Source organism: Lolium rigidum, chromosome 2, assembly GCF_022539505.1.
Source record: "Lolium rigidum isolate FL_2022 chromosome 2, APGP_CSIRO_Lrig_0.1, whole genome shotgun sequence".
Classification (NCBI taxonomy): domain Eukaryota; kingdom Viridiplantae; phylum Streptophyta; class Magnoliopsida; order Poales; family Poaceae; genus Lolium; species Lolium rigidum.
The window spans coordinates 60,775,080-60,790,843 of NC_061509.1; positions in this window are offsets into that span (position 1 = coordinate 60,775,080).

The window sequence follows — 15,764 nt, forward strand, 5'->3', positions numbered from 1 at the left end:
CTATTTCCTTTAGATCCTGCAATTGCATCTTTTTGTTTCTTGTTAAACACTAGTAAGGTATAATGGAAAACAACTGTGAGCTTTTTAAACTATTTTCTGAGTTAAGACATGGATTGTTTGATGCGAAAATTAAAAAACCTATGGAACCTTATTTGCATGCTAGTAGTAATATTAGTATGAACGCTTTGAACACCATTGTTGACAATGATATAGAAAATTCTAAGCTTGGGGAAGCTGGTTTTGATGAGCATGATATTTTTAGTCCCCCAAGCATTGAGGAGAAAATTTTCTTTGATGATACTTTGCCTCCTATTTATGATGATTATAATGATAGTGGTCTTCTGGTGCCACCTACTATGGAGGATAAATTTAATTATGATTACAATATGCCTCCTATATTTGATGATAGCTACTTTGTTGAATTTGCTCCCACTACAATTAATTAGAACTAGCAGGTTTGCTCGCGCATTCGTGCGGCTAGATTTTTTTTGTTAGTTCTTTCATATTTGTGTTTCTCATAATTTGTTCATACCAATAATCTTAGATAATATATAGTAGTTAGTATTATGAAGAAAATATATACAAAAAGTATACTAACTTTACTTGGGCGTCATCTTTATATATTGATGAAAATTTTGAAAAAATTCCATTTCACACATTCTATTAGATCTTCTATTTCAGAACGAAGCCATGACATGCATTTCTTTTTTCTTCCAATTTTTCCATGTTGCAAAATGTTATTTGATTACGATTTTAAATAGTATAAATGATTGTAGCCAAATGTTCATTAAACATGATCAGATTTTAATGATTTTAAATATACTGTTCAAAGGATTTAAGTAGGCATGTGATCATCAAATGCCGCATGCAATGAAATCTCTTATCAGCCTAGCTCACTAAGTCACTCCTTGCCTGGGTCAAGTGAGTGGATGTATAATCAAACCAATCGGGTTCAGGTCCTCCTTGTCTAAATGGGATTCTTTTTCTTAAAAAAATCCGATTTCTACTTTTAATTAAAAAAATCTGATGAACCATTCGCTGATGTATATTTTCTTTTCATGTTGAGGCCAGGATATACATGTCGTTGACATAAATTTACGTTGGTCCACAATAACTATATCGAATTCTATTGAGAAAAGTAAAATCTCTTGTGTTATGAATTTTTTATAAAGTATTTTTTGGTGAATCTAATATGTATATGAAGCTGGTATTTTGTTAATGAAATTATCCAAAAAAATACTGATTTTAATGGACTATGCATGGATTCTATTCTTATTTCTTGTTCTGAATTTTGCACGATAGAGTTATTTTTCTCAGCTAGTTTTCAAATATCAACGTTCTAACCATATAATAATTGACTTTCTCTAATATATACATGTTTGGCTTATATGCTCTTTAGGTTTTTTCAAATGTGCAGTTTAATTATTTTTTACATAACTGCTCTGCTGCTAGCTGACAGATCCCGGCCGTTGAAGCTGTGCTGATCCAATTGAAAAGAGAAAATTGAAAGGAGAAAACATCTCTAACCTTCATGTGTCTGCTTGGGATCATATAAGCTCAAATAACAAATTGTCTGGCTCGGTGCTATCCAATTAGGCAAAATCTAAAAATAACTAATTGATGTGAAAATATTTTCTGAGGCAGATGATTTCAGTTATCCAATGCGTAAATTTGTAGGTCAGAAATTAGAATCTACTTTGTCGTTAGTTTATTGAAATTGAGATTGTACCTTCATCCATCGACATATCAATCACTTTGTTTCTGTTCGTAGAGTAGTTAGGCGGCCATGGACGATATCTGTAAATAGATCTATCTAATATGGAGTACCGTGATTCATCCTTTTGACAAAGCTCTAATTCAATTGATATGACAGTTTTAATTACCTGACCGGCAGCTTGGCTTTCCGTGTGGTATAGCTGGAATTGGACTCAAAACTCAAGTCGATGCTGGTCGTTCAGAGGTTAAACGGATCTCAATCTCTGCTTCCGTCGCTGTATTTATGCGGCCTGGTGCCGCCACATGGTCTTTCGGCACAGCCGCGCCATCGCTTATCATCAGATGAATGCCCACATGACGGCTCGTCGTAGGCCTTGCCGTGAACTCAGAGGTCTTGCTGTCATCCTACAAGAACACATCGGAGACTATACAACACTTGATACACAGGACGACACTGCGTATGAAGATCCCCTCGACTACCGTGATTGTTGATCTGGAGAGAATCGGCCGGTATCAGAAAGCCCACCTAATCAATCTACAACGACTCCTTCATGCACATACAGGCGTGATAGAAGAAATCGTTGCGGATGGTTTGATCTAGATAAACTGTCCTTTCCAAGTTCATCTTTGTGTCCTTCTTCAAATCAATTTTTATTGCGCACGTCTCATTATATGCCTGATCGGACCTTTTTTTTTTCCCACAGTAGCTCTCTTAAATCTGAGCGGTTCAATTCTTAAAGACTTATCCGAGCCATTGGCTGTCTTGTGTTTTAATTATATAACTAGCAGGATAGCCCGCACAATTGCGCGGCTAGCCATGATATAACAAAAATCTTGATATCGTTTTTCTTCTTGATACTATCTTTAATTTTGTTTTGGTAAATTTAAAATATAATAGAATGATTAATGGTTGTCTGTTTGTTGAGCTTTCAGCTGCTTCAACATTTCCATGTAGCTAGTTGATTAAATATACATATATGTTGTAGATGTTAAACCTAAATACCTTTACGATTTAGTCTTTCAAGTTCTCTTATACAGGAGTGGACTATGTCATTGTTATTTTTATTTTTTTCAAACTCCAGCAATCAATTATATCGGCGGTCGTGGACTGTTTTTGGGGACATCATCTATGAATTATGCTACTTCTCGATCAGTCATCTAATTTATAAGATCTCTAGTAGAATCCTCCAACTTCATTTATCATTTACACAAACCAAGATATATGAATTTTTCTCTCATACATAGGATAAATTATCTAAGGAGTGAATCTATTAGGCCATATTTTTGCGTCCCTGAAACTCGTATTACCGTGTCTTCTGCACCAAGTTCTACCATCATAAAAAAGTAATCAATAGCCTGTCTTTTGTACTATTAGGCTGGCACATTACCTAGCATCAGAAGTTTGGAAGTGTTGTCCGTAATGTTTCCCCATTACCTCCCCTATTTTAAATAATTTATTCATCCCTTTTATTCAATAGATACCATCTGAGCATAAGATTTTACTTCAATTCTATTGTCAAGTATACCGCAAACCCTTATCCAAACGGATCTGACTTCAAGGAATATGAAGACAAACATACAAACATTTATCCGTAGTGATTTGCATGACTGAAGCAGTAAAGCTATTTTCTTTGTAAGGTGTAGATACTGTTATGAGCATCGGTTGCAAAAGAAATTAGCAGCAATTCTCAACTCCCAGGCCAAAAAGAGCGGTCGTAGATTTCATTCATCCATCTGCAAATAAATATTTTTTGCCTGCAGCATACCAAGCAATATTATGATAGCTATAAATTAAATGGCATCAGTAGTGGAGTTATTATTTTAAAATGATAGAACATGTTATATGTACACTAAGAACCGTTCAAATTTTGCCTAATTTTAACAGAACATTCAGTTTACACATGTAGTATGTAGATCGTGTTTTCAGAGACCGGTTATAAATTACTGTGTTTCACCTAGGCTTCACTCTACTTTCTTGTCCAAGTCTTTAACTTCAGTCCCCTATTGTTTGAACTACTGAGAGCACCTAATGGTGAAAATATTACCTCAAATTTTATTTGGTACCACCACATACATGGCTCGAACCTCAAATTCATATATTCAAATGCAGTTGGCACAGTGAGAGCTTGTTCATTTGGATGTCATGCTCTCGTGTTATTGTGGCCTTGAGTTTCTTGAGGCTAGCATTGTCAATTTTGCCCCATGAGCTCTACCTTATTTTTTTGGGCACCGTGAGTTCTCCGTGGCATGCGTTGCAGAGAGTTATTTTGAGAACATACATGACTCTCCTCATTGCGAGTCATTATTGTTCCCAACTATCAAAGAAGGTTGTCTGCATAATGAAGAACTTACAGTAACAATTAAGTTATTTTCTGAAGAAACACAAAACTGATAAAAACAATCCTTGACCATAGCAATACTACACTGCTTGATTAATTTGCTCGTACCTTTCAGTATACTCCAGCCGTGACTTCCTTGCACCTAAATCTTTGCACAATAAATAATTATGCAATCTCAGATAATAAATCTTAAAGTTATCTGCATGAGGATCACAAAAAATACTTATGAATTCAATTGAACTGATAACTACCTTTTGGTCATCAGGTCCAGCATGGTTATATTCATTGACCATATTCACATGGCATATTTCCTGTGTACAATGAATTCCATCGAACCTCGAATGCGACGCATTGACATCCCTATAGCGTTTTTTGCTCACCTAGAATTTAACACCGCCTCATAGCCGGCCCAATTTGTTGCAGCAGTTGAGGCCACGCGGATGGCTCTGATCCAGTGGTCTTCATCCCCAGTGACAAACTAACACATGATCCATGAGCTCTACCTTCACCCAGAGTCTAATTTCCGACCGTAGCACCCGCTACTTCTTGGTATGCTGTTTCAAATCGTCAATGTTGTTGAAGAAATATATATGATATTCCAATAAATAAATAAATAAACAAATAACCAAATAAACAAATAAAAGAGACTGAGGACGTGTGCAAGACTGCCTTTGTTCTGAACAATTAGGTGTCCAGTCTGCTCTTTCGGAACTTGTAACTGAACTGCTACTTCTGCATCTTCTTGTCTCTCAAACTCTCTTACTTATTAAACCCAGCTAATCAGTCTATTTCACCTAGGATTCAGTCTACCATCTCGTCAGAGTCTGCAGCTTCATATACCACATTTGTAGACCTGACTAAAAATACACTTAATGGTGCAAATTGCTACCTTCGGCACATCTTTGAAAAAAGTATATATTTTTAATTGTTTTGTTTTCTATTTGGTCATCGTGTCATGATCATGCAGAGATGTTACCTGCTTAACTCCATTATATCGTTGCATCATGCATGCCTGTGATGGCACGGTTTTACTACTAAATCCTAAGTTCGTGCAAGTACAATCAGTGGCTGCAAAATAATATGGACGTTTGGAAGTTAAGAGTAAATCATACTTGGTGGTGAATGTTGTAGTCGTAGTCCAAGCCGGCGCAACGATTCATGGTAGGGGCTTGATCGGAGAAGTCCAAGAGATAGGAGCGCGACCCTCGCCCAAACGGCGGCACTGGAGCACAGGGGAGGGCAGGCCGTGCGAGCCAGGCGACGGCTCTCAGCGGCGCGCTGGACACCATGAGCCGGCGTGATCTCAATGGTCAATGCATTAGTTCTTGATGTCTAAAGTCTTGCTCATCCCTTCACGAACCTAGAAGCCAACCAACGTTGGTTAGACAGCCGGAGAAATTTGTCTCCTCTCGCGCAATCACGAACTGACGATCACGAACGATCTGACACCTGCCTGATTTGGAACATGTAAGCACGGCACACGGCCAGTCTTCAATGGATGTAGAATTGTAGATGCGCGCAGCATAAGCACCCCCATTGCCTGCAGTTGCCGCCGCCGCTGCGATGAAATATCCGCATGATACGATGTCGACGAACATACTACGGCTTCCTGCATCCTGCTTGCTTGGACTCGTAACTTGATGGATACCTAGCCGGCGATTCGATCACGTTGACGCTGGTGACGAAGGAACTCGCGTGGCCGCCGCCATGTAGTGCAGGATACGATCTCAATGGGTATCTCGTGCGAACCGTTTTCTCTCCGATATTCTAACCGATTTTGACAACAATTATCGTCTCTCTTTTAGCCTCAACCATTCGTTTTGGTGTTGTTTAATCTAGACCATTGATTGTTTGTTGTTTTAATAATATAATAGATAGATGACTATGCTTATGTTGGGAGTACTAATAATTTTATGCATGAGACTCACGATAAGAATGTTTCATTTGATAGTTATATTGTTGAGTTTGTTCATGATGCTACTGGAAATTATTATGAGAGAGTAAAATATGGTTGTAGAAATTTTCATGGTACTAAAACACCTCTCTATATGCTGAAATTTTGAAGTTACTTGTGTTTTATCTTCCTATGCTTGTCACTTTGTTCTACATGAATTTATTTATTTACAAGATTCCTTTTCATAGGAAGTGGGTTAGGCTTAAATTTGTTTTGAATTTGCTTTTTGATGCTCTCTTTTGCTTCAACTCTTATTTCTTGGGAGTGCATCATTAAAACTGCTGAGCCCATCTTAATGGCTCTAAAGAAAGCACTTCTTGGGAGATAACCCATGTTTTTATTTTACTACAGCAATTTTATTTTATATTTGAGTCTTGGAAGTTGTTACTACTGTAGAAACCTCTCCTTATCTTTATTTTATTGCATTGTTGTGCCAAGTAAAATCTTTGATAGTAATGTTGATACTAGATTTGGATTACTGCGCAGAAACAGATTTCTTGCTGTCACGAATTTGTGTAGGTCTCTCTGTAGGTAACTCAGAAAAATCTGCCAATTTACGTGAGTGATCCTCAGATATGTACGCAAATTTCATTCAATTTGATCATTTTCATCTGAGCAAGTCTGGTGCCTCTAAAAAATTCGTATTTACGGACTGTTCTGTTTTAACAGATTCTGCCTTTTATTTTGCATTGCCTCTTTTGCTATGGTGAATGGATTTCTTTGTTCCATTAACTTTTAGTAGCTTTGAGCAATGTCCAGAAGTGTTAATAATGATTGTGTTACCTCTGAATATGTGAATTTTTGATTATGCACTAACCCTCTAATGAGTTTGTTTTGAGTTTGGTGTGGAGGAAGTTTTCAAGGGTCAAGAGAGGAGGATGATACAATATGATCAAGAAGAGTGAAAAGTCTAAGCTTGGGGATGCCCCCGTGGTCCATCCCTGCATATTTCAAGAAGACTCAAGCATCTAAGCTTGGGGATGCCCAAGGCATCCCTTCTTCATCGACAACTTATCAGGTCACCTCTAGTGAAACTATATTTTTATTCCGTCACATCTTATGTGCTTTACTTGGAGCGTCTGTTTGTTTTTGTTTTTGTTTTCGTTTGAATAACATCGGATCCTAGCATTCTTTGTTTGGGAGAGAGACACGCTCCGCTGTTTCGTATGAACACATATGTTCTTAGCTTTATTCTTAATGTTCATGGCGAAGGTTGAACTACTTCGTTCATTGTTATATGGTTGGAAACAGAAAATGCTGCATGTGGTAATTGGTATAATGTCTTGAATAATTTGATACTTGGCAATTGTTGTGCTCATATAGATCTTGTTTAAGCTCTTGCATCATGTACTTTGTACCCATTAATGAAGAACTACATAGAGCTTGTTAAAATCTGGTTTGCATGATTGGTCTCTGATGTCTACGGGTGCTTCTATTCTTGTAGACAGTGTTGGGTCTCCAAGAGCAGAGGTTTGTAGAACAACAGCAAGTTTCCCTTAAGTGGATCACCCAAGGTTTATCGAACTCAGGGAGGAAGAGGTCAAAGATATCCCTCTCATGCAACCCTGCAACCACAAAGCAAGAAGTCTCTTGTGTCCCCAACACACCTAATAGGTGCACTAGTTCGGCGAAGAGATAGTGAAATACAGGTGGTATAAATAAGTATGAGCAAGTGGCAACGGCACCAGTAAAAGTGCTTTGCCCAGGACAGTAAACAAGTAGTAGTAACGCAGCAGTAGTAACGCAGTAAAACAGTAAACAAGCAGCGATAGCAGTATTTAGGAACAAGGCCTAGGGATTAGACTTTCACTAGTGGACACTCTCAACTTTGATCACATAATAGAATAGATAAATGCATACTCTACACTCTCTTGTTGGATGATGAACACCACTAATTGCGTAGGATTACACGAACCCTCAATGCCGGAGTTAACAAGCTCCACAATATTCAATGTTCATATTTAAATAACCTTAGAGTGCATGATAGATCAACACAACTAAACCAAGTACTAACATAGCATGCACACTGTCACCCTTCACACTATGTAGGAGGAATAGATCACATCAATACCATCATAGCAATAGTTAACTTCATAATCTACAAGAGATCATAATCATAGCCTACGCCAAGTACTAACACGGATGCACACACTGTCACCATTACACCATGCAGGAGGAATAAACTACTTAATAACAAATCTAGAGTAGCACATAGATAAATTGTGATACAAAACACATTGCAATCATAGAGATATATAAATAAGCACTTCACTACGCCATTCATAACAGTGAATAAGTATTCTGTGAAATATAGCCTAAGAGACCCACACGGTGCACACACTGTCACCTTTACACACGTGGGACAAGGAGTCTCCTGGAGATCACATAAGTAAAACCCACTTGACTAGCATAATGACATCTAGATTACAAGCATCATCATATGAATCTCAATCATGTAAGGCAGCTCATGAGATTATTGTATTGAAGCACATAGGAGAGAGATTAACCACATAGCTACCGGTACAGCCCCGAGCCTCGATGGAGAACTACTCCCTCCTCATGGGAGACAACAGCGTTGATGGAGATGGCGGTGGTGTCGATGGAGGAGCCTTCCGGGGCACTTCCCCGTCCCGGCGGCGTGCCGGAACGGAGACTCCTGTCCCCCAGATCTTGGATTCGCGATGGCGGCGGCTCTGGAAGGTTTCTCGTACCGTGGCTTTTCCGTATCGAGGTTTTAGGTCAGGGACCTTTAAATAGGCGAAGAGGCGGAGTCGGAGGGGCGACGAGGCGGTGTCACCATAAGGCGGCGCGGCCAGGGCCTGGGCCGCGCCGGCCTATCATCTGGGGGGCCTGTATCCCCTCTCTGGCCTCTCTCGGGTGTTCCGGATGCTTCCGGGGATTCTAAGATGCTCGGGCGTTGATTTCGTCCGATTCCGAGAATATTTCCTTACTAGGATTTCTGAAACCAAAAACAGCAGAAAACAGCAACTGGCCCTTCGGCATCTCGTCAATAGGTTAGTTCCGGAAAACGCATAAATATGACATAAAGTATGCATAAACCATGTAGATATCATCAATAATGTGGCATGGAACATAAGAAATTATCGATACGTCGGAGACGTATCAGCATCCCCAAGCTTAGTTCTCGCTCGTCCCGAGCAGTGTAAACGATAACAAAGATAATTTCTTAAGTGACATGCTATCATAATCTTGATCAATACAATTGTAAAGTATATGTAATGAATGCAGCGACAAAAACAATGGTAATGACATGAGTAAACAAATGAATCATAAAGCAAAGACTTTTCATGAATAGTACTTTCAAGACAAGCATCAATAAGTCTTGCATAAGAGTTAACTCATAAAGCAATAAATCAAAGTAAAGGTATTGAAGCAACATAAAGGAAGATTAAGTTTCAGCGGTTGCTTTCAACTTGTAACATGTATATCTCATGGATATTGTCAACATAGAGTAATATAACAAGTGCAATATGCAAGTATGTAGGAATCAATGCACAGTTCACACAAGTGTTTGCTTCTTGAGGTGGAGAGATATAGGTGAACTGACTCAACATAAAAGTAAAAGAATGGTCCTTCGCAGAGGAAAGCATCGATTGCTATATTTGTGCTAGAGCTTTTATTTTGAAAACATGAAACAATTTTGTCAACGGTAGTAATAAAGCATATGTATCATGTAAATTATATCTTACAAGTTGCAAGCCTCATGCATAGTATACTAATAGTGCCCGCACCTTGTCCTAATTAGCTCGGACTACCGGGATCATCGCAATACACATGTTTTAACCAAGTGTCACAAAGGGGTACCTCCATGCCGCCTGTACAAAGGTCTAAGGAGAAAGCTCGCATTTTGGGTTTCTCGCTTTTGATTATTCTCAACTTAGACATCCATACCGGGACAACATGGACAACAGATAATGGACTCCTCTTTAATGCATAAGCATGTAGCAACAGTTAATGTTCTCATATGAGATTGAGGATATATGTCCAAAACTGAAACTTCCACCATGATTCATGGCTTTAGTTAGCGGCCCAATGTTCTTCTCTAACAATATGCATGCTCTAACCATTAAAGTGGTAGATCTCCCTTACTTCATACAAGACGGACATGCATAGCAACTCACATAATATTCAACAAAGAGTAGTTGATGGCGTCCCCGTAAAACATGGTTATCGCACAACAAGCAACTTAATAAGAGATAAAGTGCATAAGTACATATTCAATACCACAATAGTTTTTAGGCTATTTGTCCCATGAGCTATATATTGCAAAGGCGAATGATGGAAATTTTAAAGGTAGCACTCAAGCAATTTACTTTGGAATGGCGGAGAAATACCATGTAGTAGGTAGGTATGGTGGACACAAATGGCATAGTAGTTGGCTCAAGGATTTTGGATGCATGAGAAGTATTCCCTCTCGATACAAGGCTTAGGCTAGTAAGGCTATTTGAAACAAACACAAGGATGAACTGGTGCAGCAAAACTCACATAAAAGACATATTGTAAACATTATAAGACTCTACACCGTCTTCCTTGTTGTTCAAACTCAATACTATAAATTATCTAGACTTTAGAGAGACCAATTATGCAAACCAAATTTTAGCAAGCTCTATGTGTTTCTTCATTAATAGGAGCAAAGTATATGATGCAAGAGCTTAAACATGAGCACAACAATTGCCAAGTATCAAGTTATTCAAGACATTATACCAATTACCACATGTAGCATTTTCCGTTTCCAACCATATAACAATTAACGAAGCAGTTTCAACCTTCGCCATGAAAAATAAAGCTAAGAACACATGTGTTCATATGAACCAGCGGAGCGTGTCTCTCTCCCACACAAGAATTTATTCAAACAAAAACAAAAATAAAATCACACAGACGCTCCAAGTAAAGTACATAAGATGTGGCCGAATAAAAATATAGTTTCAAGAGAAGGAACCTGATAATTTGTCGATGAAGAAGGGGATGCCTTGGGCATCCCCAAGCTTAGATGCTTGAGTCTTCTTGAAATATGCAGGGGTGAACCACCGGGGCATCCCCAAGCTTAGACTTTTCACTCTTCTTGATCATAGTATATCATCCTCCTCTCTTGACCCTTGAAAACTTCCTCCACACCAAACTCAAAACAAACTCATTAGAGGGTTAGTGCATAATCAAAAATTCACATGTTCAGAGGTGACACAATCATTATTAACACTTCTGGACATTGCATAAAGCTACTGGAAGGTAATGGAACAAAGAAATCCACCCAACACAGATGAAAGAGGCAATGCGAAATAAAAGGCAGAATCTGTCAAAACAGAACAGTCCGTAAAGACGAATTTTATTGAGGCACCAGACTTGCTCAAATGAAAATGCTCAAATTTAATGAAAGTTGCGTACATATCCGAGGATCACTCACGTAAATTGGCATAATTTTCTGAGTTACCTACAGAGAATTAGGCCCAGATTCGTGACAACAAGAAATCTGTTTCTGCAAGTAATCCAAATCTAGTATGAACCTTACTATCAAAGACTTTACTTGGCACAACAATGCAATAAAAATAAGATAAGGAGAGGTTGCTACAGTAGTAACAACTTCCAAGACTCAAATACAAAATAAAAGTACTGTAGCAAAATAAACACATGGGTTATCTCCCAAGAAGTTCTTTCTTTATAGCCATTAAGATGGGCTCAGCAGTTTTTATGATGCACTCGCAAGAAATAGTATTTGAAGCAAAAAGAGAGCATCAAGAAGCAAATTCAAAACAAATTTAAGTCTAACATGCTTCCTATGCATAGGAATCTTGTAAATAAACAAATTCATGAAGCATAATGCAACAAACATAGAAAGATAAAACAAGTGCAGCTTCAAGATTTTCAGCAAAAAGAGAGGTGTTTTAGTAACATGAAAATTTCTACAACCATATGACTATCACATAAAGCATTCTTATCATGAGTCTCATGCATAAAATTACTACTCCCAACATAAGCATAATCAGTTTTATTAGTTGTAGTGGGAGCAAATTCAACAAAGTAGCTATCATTATTATTCTCATCATCAAATATAGGAGGCATATTGTAATCATAATCAAATTTATCCTCCATAACAGGCGGTACTAAAAGACTACTATCATTATAATCATCATAAATAGGAGGCAAAGCATCATCAAAGTAAATTTTCTCCTCAATGCTTGGGGGACTAAAAAGATCATGCTCATGAAAACCAGCTTCCCCAAGCTTAGAATTTTCCATATCATTAGCAACAATGGTGTTCAAAGCGTTCATACTAATATGTTCCATAGGTTTTTTAATTTTCGCATCAAACAATCCATGTTTTAAATCAGGAAATAGAATAAGAAGCTCATTGTTGTCCATTATGCCTAACTAGTGTAAACAAGAAACAAAAAGATGCAATTGCAGGATCTAAAGGAAATAGCTTCGAGTACTTACAACGGCGAAAATAGCTTAGTAGCCGAGATCCGGAGTGTGAGTACCTTTTACCTTTCCTCCCGGCAACGGCGCCGTGAAAATAGCTTGATGTCTACGGGTGCTTCTATTCTTGTAGACAGTGTTGGGCCTCCAAGAGCAGAGGTTTGTAGAACAGCAAGCAAGTTTCCCTTAAGTGGATCACCCAAGGTTTATCGAACTCGTGGAGGAAGAGGTCAAAGATATCCCTCTCATGCAACCCCGCAACCACAAAGCAAGAAGTCTCTTGTGTCCCCAACACACCTAATAGGTGCACTAGTTCGGCGAAGAGATAGTGAAATACGAGTGGTATAAATAAGTATGAGCAGTGGGCAACGACACCGTAAAGGTGCTTTGCCCAGGACAAGTAAACAAGCGAGTAGTAATGCAGCAGTAGTAACGCAAGTAAAACAAGAAACAAGCAGCGATAGCGATATTTAGGAACAAGGCCTAGGGATTAGACTTTCACTAGTGGACACTCTCAACTTTGATCACATAACGGAATAGATAAATGCATACTCTACACTCTCTTGTTGGATGATGAACACCACTAATTGCGTAGGATTACACGAACCCTCAATGCCGGAGTTAACAAGCTCCACAATATTCAATGTTCATATTTAAATAACCTTAGAGTGCATGACAGATCAACACAACTAAACCAAGTACTAACATAGCATGCACACTCGTCACCTTCACACTATGTAGGAGGAATAGATCACATCAATACCATCATAGCAATAGTTAACTTCATAATCTACAAGAGATCATAATCATAGCCTACGCCAAGTACTAACACGGATGCACACACCGTCACCATTACACCGTGCGGGAGGAATAAACTACTTTAATAACATCACTAGAGTAGCACATAGATAAATTGTGATACAAAACACATTGCAATCATAAAGAGATATAAATAAGCACTTCACTACGCCATTCATAACAGTGAATAAGTATTCCGTGAAATATAGCCTAAGAGACCCACACGGTGCACACACTATCACCTTTACACACGTGGGACAAGGAGTCTCCGGAGATCACATAAGTAAAACCCACTTGACTAGCATAATGACATCTAGATTACAAGCATCATCATATGAATCTCAATCATGTAAGGCAGCTCATGAGATTATTGTATTGAAGCACATAGGAGAGAGATTAACCACATAGCTACCGGTACAGCCCCGAGCCTCGATGGAGAACTACTCCCTCCTCATGGGAGACGGCAGCGTTGATGGAGATGGCGGTGGTGTCGATGGAGGATCCATCCGGGGGCACTTCCCCGTCCCGGCGGCGTGCCGAAACAGAGACTCCTGTCCCCCAGATCTTGGCTTCGCGATGGCGGCGGCTCTGGAAGGTTTCTCGTACCGTGGCTTTTCCGTATCGAGGTTTTAGGTCAAGGACCTTTAAATAGGCGAAGAGGCGGAGTCGGAGGGGCGACGAGGCGGTGTCACCATAAGGCGGCGCGGCCAGGGCCTGGGCCGCGCCGGCCTATCATCTGGGGGGCCTGTGTCCCCTCTCTGGCCTCTCTCGGGTGTTCTGGATGCTTCCGGGGATTCTAAGATGTCGGGCGTTGATTTCGTCCGATTCCGAGAATATTTCCTTACTAGGATTTCGAAACCAAAAACAGCGAGAAAACAACAACTGGCCCTTCGGCATCTCGTCAATAGGTTAGTTCCGGAAAACGCATAAATATGACATAAAGTATGCATAAAACATGTAGATATCATCAATAATGTGGCATGGAACATTAGAAATTATCGATACGTCGGAGACGTATCAGTCTCTAGAGTCTAGATATTTTCTGGTTAAGGTGTTTGAACAACAAAGAGACGATGTAAAGTCTTATAATGCTTGCAATATGTTCATATGTATGCTTTGCTTTACCATTTTATACTTGAGTTTGCTTCAAACAACCTTGCTAGCCTAGCCTTGTATTGAGAGGAATTCTTCTCGTGCATCCAAATCCTTGAGCCAAAAACCATGCCATTTGTGTCCACCATACCTACATACTACATGGTATTTCTCTGCCATTCCAAAGTACATTACTTGAGTGCTACCTTTAAAAATTCTATCCTTTGTCTTTGCAATATATAGCTCATGGGAAAATAGCCTTAAAAACTATTGTGGTGAAGAATATGTACTTATGTATTTTATTTCTTAATAAGTTGCTTGTTGAGAGGTAACCATGTTTCTGGGGACGCCATCAACTTTTACCTTTGTTGAATATCATGTGAGTTGCTATGCATGTTCGTCTTGTCTGAAGTAAGGGCGATTTTCATGATCAAATGGTTTGAGTATGCATATTGTTAGAGAAGAACATTGGGCCGCTAACTAAAGCCATGATCCATGGTGGAAGTTTCAGTTTGGACAATCAATCCTCAATCTCTTATGAGAATATTATCTGTTGTTGAATGCTTATGCATTAAAGAGGAGTCCATTATATGTTTTCTATGTTGTCCCGGTATGGATGTCTAAGTTGAGAATAATCAAAAGCGAGAAATCCAATGCGAACTTTCTCCTTAGACCTTTGTACAGGCGGCATAGAGGTACCCCTTTGTGACACTTGGTTGAAACATATGCTATGCAATGATAATCCATGTTAATCCAAGCTAATTAGGACAAGGTGCGAGCACTATTGGTATACTATGCATGAGGCTTGCAACTTATAGGATATCTTATACATAACACATGTGATTTATTACTACCGTTGACAAAATTGTTTCTTGTTTTCAAAATGAAAAGCTCTGGCACAAATATAGTAATCCATGCTTCCCTCTGTGAAGGACCATTCTTTTACTTTATTGTTGAGTCAATTTACCTATTCTTTCTATCTCAGAAGCAAACACTTGTATCAACTGTGTGCATTGATTCTTACATGTTTACCTATTGCACTTGTTATATTACTTTGTGTTGACAATTATCCATGAGATATACATGTTGAAGTTGAAAGCAACTGCTGAAACTTATATCTTCCTTTGTGTTGCTTCAAAGCTTTTTACTAAAAATTTATTGCTTTATGAGTAACTCTTATGCAAGTCTTATTGATGCTTGTCTTGAAAGTATTATTCATGAAAAGTCTTTGCTATATGATTCATTTGTTTACTCATTGTCTTTACCATTGCTTCGAATCGCTGCATTCATCTCATATGCTTTACAATAGTATTGATCAAGATTATGATAGCATGACACTTATCAAATTATCTTTGTTATCGTTTACCTACTCGAGGGCGAGTAGGAACTAAGCTTGGGGATGCTTGATACGTCTCAAACGTATCTATAAT